This window comes from Falco biarmicus, chromosome 2 (genome assembly GCF_023638135.1).
Source record: "Falco biarmicus isolate bFalBia1 chromosome 2, bFalBia1.pri, whole genome shotgun sequence".
NCBI lineage: Eukaryota > Metazoa > Chordata > Aves > Falconiformes > Falconidae > Falco > Falco biarmicus.
This window is the reverse complement of record NC_079289.1, coordinates 104,711,317-104,724,330: the sequence shown is the minus strand read 5'-3', so window position 1 is coordinate 104,724,330 and position 13,014 is coordinate 104,711,317.

The following is a 13,014-nucleotide window of genomic DNA, read 5'->3' as shown; positions in this document are numbered from 1 at the left end:
AAAGCTTTCCTGCTACAATGAGCACTCAGTATGTATTTGTATGCTGTGTACGATATAAGCTAAAGCATACCATATATTGTTTTTGTTATTCCACACGTTGTCAACAGCCCACTTGCGATATATACCACCTGAATTCTATATTAATAAGTTAGCTACCACTGGAGCTAGTTTGTTTATTGTTTCAAAATCTTATGTCCCTATGAAATGCTGTGTATATATATATATCTCTATACTGTAAAAAGAAGTAATATCGCAGATGCTGGTTTTGTATTTATGAAAGACATTGAAAGTATGGCTTAAAGTATATCGATTATTTGTCACTCTTCACCATTTGTATATTAATAGTAAAGATACTTTTACTTTAATGAAGTGTTGTAGTTACATTTATTTTTGCTAAGTGTCTTTCTGTCAAGATGTCTGATTCAGTAGGAGTCTTCTTGCCAAAAGCAAACATATCAATTATTTCCTCTTCATTATAGAAGTACTGCATAATGCCCAAGCAGCCCTGCAATTTATTATTCTCTTTTCTGTCAAAATACATCACTGCTATTGAACACTACTGTTGGAGCATCCTGAGTCTCCAACGGAGCTTGAGGCCCATTATTATCAGTCCCCTAAATGTTAGTGCTGAAAAATAATCTTTTTTTTTTTTCCAAAGAATACCATCGCAACATTTTAAAGGTATTTCGTATAAGCCAGCAAAAGATAGCATCAGCAGAAGCTAGCTTGTTTTGCCAAACTTTGAGCCTTCCAAATGTCTTGTAACTGTGTTAGCACCACCAGGAACTGGTCATAAGAGGTCAGGCACCTTCTGCAATGAAATGGGCTTTTACTGCATTGCTGGTTTGTTTTCCACTAAGATGGAAAACAGGCAAAGCACACCTCAGACAACATAACCACTTCCCTGAAACGGCAGAGGAACATTAGGACCACTGTTTTATCACCAATAAAATGAAGCCTCCTAAGAGACTGAAATCCCATTGAAATGTGCTAGATCGTGTACTTGTACCTAAGCATCAGCTTTCTGAGTGCCACCTAAGCTCTAATAAACCTCACCAGCCAAAGAATGGAGGACCTGCACATAGGAAAAAAAAAATGTTTTGCCCGACAAAGTCTCCACAGCTGCATCTTCCTTCTTCCACAGATCCTTAAGCTCTGACCCTGCAGACATCTGCAGACATGTGCTTCCCTAAATGTCAGTGGCAGCATCAACAATTAGCAAAAGGGTCTCCTGGAATTGAAAAACTGAGCCTGAGAGAACTGGTGTTAACAGTTGGTTAATAGAGAGATGGTTGACATCAGTGTGCCACTGAAAGTTTTTCATAGTCATGTGTGTTGATCAGGAAAAGCCAGACTTCATCAAATGATGCATAGATTTAGTTCAGGTATCTCAAGAGTCAAATCAGTTCAGTGCATAGGCCACAGGATAGGTCCCCCTTTAATTTACAGGTGAGCAGTAAATACAACTATGGCAAATTACTGATTATGTAAAAATAATGCACGAATCTTCAGAAACAGACTCAACTTTGTAAAATTCAGCCTTGCTGATATATATCATGCTTTGATGTATTTCAAACATGTTACTCAAAATACAAGTAAAATTATTTAAAAGTATATTCAGCTACCTTGATAAGGAGAATTTATTTACCCATGTCATTAATAGATTAGACACAGATAACACTGCACACACACACACAAAAAACCAAACCAAACCAAAGAGAAAACACAACCAAAGAAGAAATGTCACTTACACTGCATTCTTGGCAAAAGATAACTTTCTCATTTGAGCCCTAGCAGATCTAATAAACCAACTATATTTCTAAGATCATTCCTATTTGGAAAATGCTTATGTTTGGGGATACATTTAAAGTTCATTGGTGATATATCAAACACTTACTACAAAGAAATAGCTCAAAATTAAACTTAGTGTCAGTTAAATTTCTGTAAAAATCCCTTATGTAGCAAAAAATATCTATCAGTCAGATTGAACAAAGCAATGAAACACGTCCACAGTTGGTACCACTATAAAGCGTTGTCAGTGGTGCTGCTGAAGAAGCACAATGAACCACATCTGGCAGCAGGATGATCAGGTCATGTAACATTTCTAGAATTCATTCAGACACTCTGATGTTAAGGTGAAAAAAAAGTTTTGAATTGAAAAGTTTTTTCTACTAAGCAGATGTCATCTTTTAGGACTAAACTAGTGAAGGAGAAATTATATCTTTCGATTTTTAAATTAAAAATGAGTTTCATTGTCTTAGTTCATGACACGATGAATGAATTTTACTTTGGCACTTATTTTATCACAGAGTGGGAAAAAAAAAAAAATCATGTACTTGTATCCAAAGAACTAAATCATCTTTAACCACAAAAAAATAGGACAAAAAAAAAAAAAAGTGCTGTGACACTTTCCAAAGCAATAAAAAATAAACGTTATGGGTTTTTTGAAGAATTGTTTTCAAATGGATTTACTAACTACAGGTATCTTTAAAAATAAAAGAATTTGGAGGATGTAATGACTCCTTGCACACAGTGTACTGCGAGTTTAACTGAAAGCACGCTTGCAACAAAATTCAAACTACTGTGTAATAAGTAGGGCAGAATGAAAGTGGTGATGTATATTAGAGGCTTCCTATGAAAACTTTACATTATAGACAAATTTTTTCATGAAGCCATTCCCTAATGGGATGAAAGTGTTAATTGTTGCACTGAAGTAATGGTTCTGCCTTTCCTGGTATTCATGGCATGCCTGGCTGCAGCACTTTGTTCTATCCTTTTCTCTGTAAAGCATACATTCGGCAGAAAATAGTATCTTTTCAAAAATTAAAGGCACTTTGTAAAACACAGTTTTCACTTCTGTGAGTAAATAAAACACCTCTTGCATAATCTGGTGATATAATACACAGCAATAATATCACTGCCATGTATACTGTCAGTGTACAGTGGTTCTAATTTCATAAGGAAATTTTGTGGTGTCTGTCCTTCACCAAGGCAACATAAGCTCCTTATGCTGAAACACTCTATGGCCATCTGAAGGATTCATGTTTTTGTTTGGTGATGAAGCTATGGAAACCTGAACATGGTGCATATGTGACCAAAGAAAGTGTTTGGTTATTTTCTGTGAGCTTGATTCCAACATCAGTCCAGGATTTCTGAAGATACCACTCTCTATCTGCAGGTTGTGGGCATGAGAGGGAAGCAGTAATGTAGAGGCATAAAAGTAATTGAAGCCACTCTACCGAGCTGATGAATGTGCTGCTAACTCAACCAAGTAGAAAACAAACACACACACACACACCCAAAAAAAACCAAATAAAAAAAAAAATCCTGAAATTCAGTGAAGGCCCTAACTGAGTTAAGTTTAGGCCCTGAAACTCAGTGAAGCCCCTAAATGAGGTAGGTGTAGGCCCTACAAGTCAGTGAAGGCCTTAAACACAATGAAAGCCCTAAAGTGAGAGAAATTTAGAACGTAAAACTGGACAAAAGGCCACAAATCCAGTGAAGACCCTAACTGAGTGTACGCCCTCAAATTTGGTGTAAGCCCTAACCGAGGTAAGTTTAAGTCCTGAAACTTGGGAAGGGCCCTAAATGGGGAAAGTTTTGGACCCCAAACTCACCAAGTTGGGGGTCCAAACAACACCAAAACAACTAAAAGTTCAATTTATTTAATGCTTTTGAAAGATAACCATTGTCAAGGTGTCACGAGGGCAGGCAGCTCTCTGGCAGAGGGGACCCATGTGTGTTCTGGGAGGATTTGGGAGCCAGGACCTCTCCCACCACCCCCAGCCTGGGAGCGGGGTGGCGGGGCAGGGGAGAGGCAGCTGGGGCAGCCCCAGCCCCTGTAAGCCCACAGGGGTGATGCAGAGCCAAAGTCAGCCCAGGTAGTAAGGTTCAGCCTGGTCTGTGGGTGCAGCTGGGATGGGGACAGTCTACCTGAAGTGCTTCTGGGGCAGGGACTGATGGCCCTGCAAGGCTGACATGGGGTCCTGGGTCATGGGCAGGGTGGGGGAAGCCCCAGGGTTGGGCAGGGACAATCTGGGCTGTCAGGGCCTGGACAGTCAGAGAGGAAATTCACAGAGCGAGAAGTGTATATATTCTCAGACTTGGGTTAAAGGCTGAGGAGGAAAAAAACATGTTTTGGAGATGGGAATTGTTTAAGTGCCCATTGCCAACATGTTGAAGCAATAAGGTGTTGATCATTCTGATGATTCAGGTTAAGCATTTTCTCAGCTGAGAAAAGTAGTCTAAGCGTACTCTTTGCAGATTGCTTTTGTTGTATTTTGTGTGAGATCCTTGGGAGATAAGCTCCTTGTACTTTGTAATTTGTCTTAAGTGGGAGAGCAGAAGACTGACAGAGAGAAAGGCTGAAGCACTGGATTAGGGGTCAGAGGATCCAGTTTCCATTTTGGATGCCAGTTGCTTGGATTGTGCAAATCAATTGCCAGTACAAAGTAATGTTTCTTTTCCTTTCCTTGTCTATTTTGTGCTAGAGATTTATGGACCCATTTATCTTGCTGATTTCTGTGAGACTACATGCAATAAAAATAAGAACAAGCATAAACTGTTTGCAAGATTTAAACGGTAGATTAAACGTGGGTTTTGTTGGGTCTCGTGGCAGTGAAATCTTTTTGCTGACGCTTCATGAAGTGTTAGTATGCTTGTGCTTTAATGTATCAGAGCATTCGATTCTTGAAATACAGATATTACTGATCACATTTAGCACTTGAGTTGTTACCACTGTCTGAGCATGAGTACAATAGGCAAGTCCTGGGCAGAGGATATCTGTATGAATGATGTTCAAGTGGCAAGCTAGCCAAAGCAGACCTGTTATCAGTAATTGTGATACTGTTAACTTTACCCCAAAGAATTCTGAATTCTTTTTCAAGTTACGAGAAACTGAATGTCCATGCTAGGCTTCAAAAACCTATGGTGTCTTGACAGATTATGCTCTCTGTTGAGACATATTGCTCTGAAGGGCTGCCAGTTACTTCTATGTGAAAGGGCAAACATGAATTAGCTTATCATTCATAAAACTTATTTCTTCCCTACATTCATAAAATTTCATAAAAATTCATAAAATTTCTTCCCTACAGCAGACCACTCAAATTTCCTTGGAAATGCTTAAGTAACAGACAACAAAGGAAGCACTAACTTAGCAGCAGTATTTCCCATAATATATTTTTTGCAAACATACTTAACTGTCTGTAACTGCAAAATTAATCTCTTCTAGGATTTTTCTTTTTCCTTACTAGGCTTTTTTGAGGGCAGCACTATAACTTCAAAGGGGTTAAACAAATGCCGGTGAGATGTGACCATTTTGCAAATGGCTGGTGCTCCCAACTTTGTTCTTTCCCAGAGGTAAGTATGTTTAGGTGGTGGTGTTACAGTTTTCTCTCATGTTTCTAAGAAAAGGAGTTATTGGTAGAGGGACTTTAACAGGCAAACTTTTGTTAAACAAGCTTTATTGTTTAGATACTCTAGCTTGTATTGCTGGAGTATCTAAAAGCCCCCAGCAGGCTGAGGTGGTGTGGAAACAGATTTACAGTCACAAAAAGTCAAGAGTCAAAAAATAGAAAAGTAGGGGAGAGAGGAGAAGGGAAAGCCGACGCAATAAATCAATATGAAATCTATACTGGGGGCAATAATTATGGGTTTAATAATGTTTAATCATATTTTATTCTGAAGAGGAGTGGCAAGAGTGAGGGAATTACCAGGACTTCAGTGAAATGGTATACAGTTAAGCAAATGATGTATTAGATGGTTAGTGAAAGCAATTAGAGTTAAAAAGTGTAGAAGTTTAAGTGAAACCAAAAAAAAGTAATTTTTGGGCAGAAAATAGGGGGGGTTTAAACAATGCAAAGTGATAGAGAGAGATCTATTACGCTGACCTGGAGAAGAGTGAAATGTTACATGGATACTGCAGGAAACTTGTGCTGCGCTGCTGGGGGAGTGGGCAAATGCCTGCGTAAATGATTATCTTTGGAGGGTGTGTAGACTTTCTAATCTGATACTTTTCACTGGTAACCCCGGTTGATGATTAGGAGAATTTTACCCTAATTCTTCATAAGTTTCCTGATATAACTTGTCACTCTTCCATACAGTGGCTGTATTTCCTGCTTAGCTGTTATGGTTTTCCTGGGTGTGCACATTGATGGTAGCTTTATCAAATTCCCGGTGAAGTCCTGGTCCTGTCTTACTTTGGTATGCTGGTGAAAACTGATGTGCCTGCACAGTGGTTTATTAAAAACAGACTTCACAAAAGAAGCAAAGGAGGGTAAAGCCTGTGTTCTCACTTTTTCCAGTCTTCAGCCTTGATCTATTGTAAAGCCACTGGAAGGTATAATTTACAAATTGTACTAAACCAAGCTGTTCTTTGTGGAGTTTTTTTTTTTTGTTTTACTTTTTGGGTTTGTTTTTTTTTTTTTTTTTTGCTTGTTTGTTTTGGGTTTTTTTTGTTTTGGGTTTTTCCCAGATATTCCTTCGGGATTCTGACCTGCATAATGTGGGTCTGTTCTTATAGTACTGAACACAAAACTGTCACTGAAACATTTTTCTTTTTTTCTGCAAGCAATTCATTTCCTCCCTCTCAGGCTCTATTTCACTGATTTTACTGACAACCATGTAGCATCTAGGTGTGCTGCAAAACCCTGTCTGAGGTAGAATTTTTGCAGAGTTCAGATAAATTGTATTCCCTGCATCTTGTCTTTTTATGGATTTTTTTTTTATTTTTAAGTAGCCTTAGGGATGGATTAAGCTCAATTTATATAATTGGATATTTATTCCACTGTGTCCCTGTCAATCTTGAATTGTAAACAAGACAAACACAAGAAGCATACTGTATCTTCTTTCTTCCTTTCTCTGTGCACAGGCAATTTCTTGGGGCTTTGGACCATTCATGTACCTATACATTCACAACCCTATTGCATGGCTTCTAGTTCTTACCATAATTGTGGTCATAACAGCTCCATGGCTTTGATGTCAAAAATGTGTCAGGCAGAAGTTTGTCCTTGAATTTGTATGTTTTACCCCAGTCATTTAGCTGAGCAAGTAGGCAGATCAGAGCAGTGTGGTGGACAACTGAGCATATGCATCATTAGAAGATTTTGGTGGTACTTGTTTTTTTCTTAGCAGCTGATGCCTCAGACAGATGTGCCCTCTTAGTCAGGTGGACTGGGAGAAGACATGACAGTGGGATGCCAGGCTTTGTAAATGTTAATTTGACATTAATTTTTATGGAGACAATTTAAGACTACAATGAGTATATGTAAAAGTTTCCTAAGGGTGCGGGCATGGTGCCTTTCTGTGATAAGTTAGGTGAAGAGTCTCTCATACCCCCCCTGTCAGCAATCAGTTTTGTGTGGGTGGAACTATGCTGTATTGCGGTTAACAGCAGTGAGCATGTGAGCTAGCTAAGTGCTATTTTGAGTTTCTTTAATAATATGGATTAGGCCTCTAGCCCACAGTGGGCTACTGCTGTCATTGCAGTAAAGGGGTTAGATGATTTAATCTGATTTACCATTTTTATTGTAACAAACTTATCTATTGGAATAGGGTTGACTTACTTTTACATTTATTTCTGTTTACTTGGCTCTTGCTAGACCTGCTTACAGAATGATGATGTAATATGCTTGTCTTAAAAATCTCTACTACAGTAGAATAACAGGTACCTATGTAAAAAATGGCTAGTTCGTGGACCTTTGTTTATTCATACACTTTCTTTTGTTAATCCTCACTTGTATCACTTCAAGTGAGTTCAAATCAGGCTGTGATTTTCTAGAAGCAAAATGGACTGTGAATATCTCCCAAAATCCTGAAAGCATTGCAGTAGGTGATACTGTTAAGATACTAATGGAAGTTGCTGCCTCCTTGTATCCAAGGGCGTTTAGAAAAAATCCAGTGTATTTGGTAATATGAAATACTCTCTAAAAATTAGTTCCAACTCACACTAAAATGAGTTTCTGTCCTGTGTCGTCTTTACAGCCAAACTGATCAATCTTTGTTTGCCTGTTACTAGGAGTCTGTTAACAAGAGATTGTCAGTCTCATGGATGGCTGCTAGCATACAGTAAGAGATATATTAGACTATAGCAGAAACTTGCAATGACAGTTGCAGTCTCTTCTCCTTACTACCTTTGTGCCACTGCACAAGCTGCCATCACATCATGCTGCATTTAGAATTACAAGGACTTATAATTGCCTTTAAAAGAAATTTCAGCTTGTAAATGAAGATATACCATATTTCTGGATTTCATAGGTTATTGGGGTAAGCTTAAAATATAATAGCAGTGTAATTTAAGATTTTATTAGATCTGAGTTGGGATGGATGTAGACTACTTATACATAACCTCTAGGAACAGCTTCTTTTCTGTGTTCTTACGTTCCACTACATGTTACTTTTTCATAGCATAAAAAAAGAGAGCATTTTCCCAAAGGAAAGGTTTTCAGCTTGTTAGATACACAGATAGATATGGATTGTTTGTTTTGGGGTTTTTTCTTAACAGTTTAATTTCTTCAGTGAGAAAAATCTGCACTTGCATATGAATTGAGATAGATTCATCACTCACTACACACTACAAAATATTTCAGAAATAATCATAATTGCTTCCTTTTCATCACAATATTGTACCAGCTTGACTTCTTTTGCCAAGCAACCTTCTCAGACCATCCAGAACTGCCAAAACATCTGAGATAATACACATTCAATTACAGCATTATAAAGATAAACCATCTGTGCTAAGGTTTCCACTGTTGCATGAGAATGAAAATAGGACTATTCAATATCCCAGATAGGTTTTTATAAGTCCCAACATGACATAAATGAATTGAGTTAAGTCAGTCCCTAGAATTGTTAAATGACCATCATAGATTTTACCACCTACAATTAAAACCAAAATTAGAAAGACTATGTTGGATATGCTGTGGAATCCATTGAGAGTGAAGTAAATTGTTTCAGTGCATTCAATGGCTAGTAATAATTTTATCAAAGCTTCACTTTTCTAATGGAAACAAACTCAATCCACATTTGAGAAGTCTGGAAGTAGGCTTTCTTTATTTATTCACCATACATGTTTTCTCTTATGTCCTGCACTTAACTTCAGTAAATCTGTCTTTATACAGGTATAACCCATTCCTTATGCTGCAGTCTCTCTGAGGTTCCTCTGGCATTGACAGGAACAAAGCTGTGTGCAGAAGATTAAGTGCTGTACGCCCCACGGTTGGTTCTTTATATTCACTGATGGTTCATAAACAAGTCTACATCTCAGTACAGCTCTTGCCTAAGATTATTATGTATATACATTTTAAGCAAGGTCTGCTATATTTGCTAAGCTAAAATAAACGTATTAGTATGCAAGACTTAACATAGTATGCTAATTTAAACCCATTTAGTTTTTTTAATTTTCACTAGAATGATTTCTACCTTTTGTTAAAAATAATTAAAATCCTCCACTTGTGCAGCAGCATGGGGGGTTAGATAGAGGGAGAAGAAAAGTTCTCACTGCCTAGTTAGTTATTGTTCTAACAGCATTCCCAATGACATAAATAGAAATATAGTGCATACAAAATGTTAGGTATGGATACAAACCAATTTCTGTTACATGCATACTGTGCTACACAAAAAATGGAGCAGGAAAAAATGGAGCAGGAAGGCAGAAGAAAAAGCTGGATAGTGAGATGCTGAAAAGAGAGTTATCCATAAGAAAAAAAGTTTTGCTTTGGTTTATTTTCTGTATTTTTCCAGTTATAAAACAACCTCTTCTGTGATCTAACATTAGACCATGCCAGGTCTGTTCAATTGGTGTGTGATTTCCTATGTTAGTGAAGAAAGGATCATAGAATTATAGAATTTTTTAGGTTGAAAAGCACCTTTGAGATCATCAGTTCCCACCATTAACCTGGGATTGCCAAGTCCCTCACTAAACCATATCCCTACACCCCACATCTATTGTTTTTTTAAACACTGCCAGGGATGGTGATTCCACCACGTCCCTGGGCAGCCTGTTCCAATGCTTCAACACCCTTTCAGTGGGGAAATTTTTCCTCATATCCAATCTAAACCTCCCCTGGTGCAAGTTGAGGCCATTTCCTCTTGTCCTATTGTTTGTTGTCTGGAAGAAGAGACCTACCCCCACCTGCCTACAGCCTCCTCTCAGGTAGTTGTAGAGAGCACTAAGGTCCCTCCTCAGCCTCCTCCTCTCCAGACTAAACAACCCCAGATCCCTCAGCCACTGCTCATAAGACTTGTTCTCCAGACCCTTCACCAGCTGAATTACCTTTCTTTGGACACACTCCAGCACCTCTATGTCCCTCTTGAGGTGAGTGGCCTGAAACTGAACACAGCATTTGAGGTGCAGCCTCACCAGTGTGAGTACAGGGGAGCGATCACTTCCCTAGTCCTGCTGGCCACACTATTTTGGATACAAGCCAGGATGCTGTTGGCCTTCTTGGCCACCTGGGCACACTGCTGGCTCATGTTCAGCTGGCTGTCAACCAGCACCCCCAGGTCCTTTTCCTCCAGGCAGCTTTCCAGCCACTCTGCCCCAAGCCTGTAGGGTTGTGTGGGGTTGTTGTGACCCAAGTGCAGGACCCAGCACTTCTCCTTGCTGAAGTTCATACAATTGGCATCAGCCCATCAGTCCAGACTGTCCGGATCCCTCTGTAAAGCCTTCCTGCCCTCAAGTCGATCAACACTCCAACCCAACTTGGTGTCATCTGCAAACTTACTGAGGGTGCACTCAGTACCCTTGAGTCCAGATCATTGATAAAGATATTAAACAGAACTGGCCAAGGATGATGAGATGCCATGGCTATTAGAACTATCCCTCCTTCTATGGATAAGAGGACTCTAAATACAGAGTGGAGGTGCCCCACTCACTCTCATTGATGTTTAGTTGGGAACATGACTGACCATCTTCAGCTCTGTCTGAACTCTGGCTACAAGCTAATCAACAGGAATTCCCTGTCTTCTCACCCATTATTTTAGCACAGCTGCTGCAGGAGGTCTGGAGAGTACCAAGGTAAGCTTTTTGCACTCACTCATATTGCAGGGAAGCTTGTTGGTATCACACTGGCCCATGATACCACCTCTGAGCAGGAAAGACCCAGCCTCTAAAAAGACTGTACTTCTCAGAGTAATACAGGTTGAAACTGAAACAGCTGTTTCCCAACATGCTGGGTATTTAAGATGCATGTTCCTCTTTACATTGGGTATATTTAAAGCTAGAAGTCTGTGAATCCTCTGTGTCTGGTGTTTGTTCTCAGCCTGTGTGAAGGTAAGGCTTTTGTCCATCCTCATTTGTGATTTCAGCCCCTGAAGGGACACCTAAATGTGCCAGGTAGAGAGGTCTGTTTTGTACCCTAACAAGATGATCAAGCTGCTGGTGTGTACTGATACAGCCCCACCCAAATCACTCTAGGTCCAGCCAACTGCCTTGAAAGGGTCACGTCTTTGCAAATCTTAATAGGGGCCTTTTGCTCCTTTACCACAAAATTTCATATCTAACTTGTCCTTCTCTTTCTCTGTTGCAGAGAATATAATTTCAGTTTTTCATAGCAGACAAGCTGTCATGTATGAAAAGTTGGTTATGACAGTGATGAAGCACAAGCTTCTTAAGCTGGCCTTATATTTGAAAAGGCCAGTTATTAATATATTTAATAAGGATTAAAAGATACAGGAGGGAAAGTATCAAATTAGCTTCTCAGCAAGTCACATGTTGACTCTACCATGTTAAAGCACAAGGATTCTGAATTATTTTATAATTCTTCACTGCTGTGAGACTGGAGGTGACAACATAGGAATAGCTCTGGATAGAGACTTAGAAACTTCAATTCTATTTTATTGCATAATTCCTTCCCCCCGCCCCCCCCATAAGGCAGTCCATTTAATCTCTTTTTTTCCCCAGCTCGCTAAATACAACACATTTGTTTGTTTTCTTCATGTCTTATCCTGTCCCTTGCCTATCATATCTAATAAAGTTGCAGCCTTGGACTTTCAGCTCTTCTCGTGTCTATGCCCAAAACCTAACATTACAGGTTGTGTGGTTCATTTGAGCTATTGCAATATAGTTCAATAAAATAAATGAAGATGTACATAGTTACAAATTATTATTATAGATAAGAAAGAATACACCATATGCAGGAAAGGAAGAACCGAGATTTTATAGTTAACCTGACAAAATATAAGACCTAATCAGAATATGATAGCTGTTACTAGTCCAGAAATTCAAACACAGTCCAAATTAGTAGAGAAAAGCCTTATTAATAATAATGCCATTACAATTGTTAAATAAGATAACATTTTGGGGTGTTATGCTTCCCTATCCAATAACTCTCTGAGTCTGATGGTCAAATGTTTGAGCCTTCCTCAAGAAAAGAGGCAGAAGCTTTTCAACCACCCATAGTGTCTTCGCCAGGATGAACATTATCTTCATGGTTCCTTTCTTATCAGTGCTGGGATACACTTGGATTTCTTTTTATGCATTTTCCCATTCCTACCTACTCCCCCCTGCTCCCAGTGAAGGGGTGAAAGCTGCCCTGCAGCCTCCCAGTATCCCAGGGGCCATTTCTCCGGCAGGCCAGCCTCTTCCCAGGCAGCACTCACGAAGCTGGAGCTCAGCCAGGCTGGGCCATGGGGCTTGGCCACGGGGCACCTGGTCAACCCAGCTCAGCCCTGCCCAGGCCAGGGGCAGCCCAGCCACTCACTGAAATCCGGTCTATGATCAACTGAGCACAAAGCCTATAGAATTTCACAACTAATGACAAAATTATATTTATTGGGCTTAAATGTGAAGAAAAATACTCCCATCTGAGTTTAGGAGGAGGGTATGACCATTATTGCTGCTGGTTTTAAATTGAATTGACTGACCCTTCTCTCCCATCTACTAAAATATTTTTATAACAGGCACACCTACGTGCTGCTGCTGACTTAGGAAACTTTCAGAATGAGGCAGCAAACCTGAATGTAAAGGTATTTTGAAAGGTGATTGAATCAGCCGTATGACCCTGAGCTTTTCAGAAG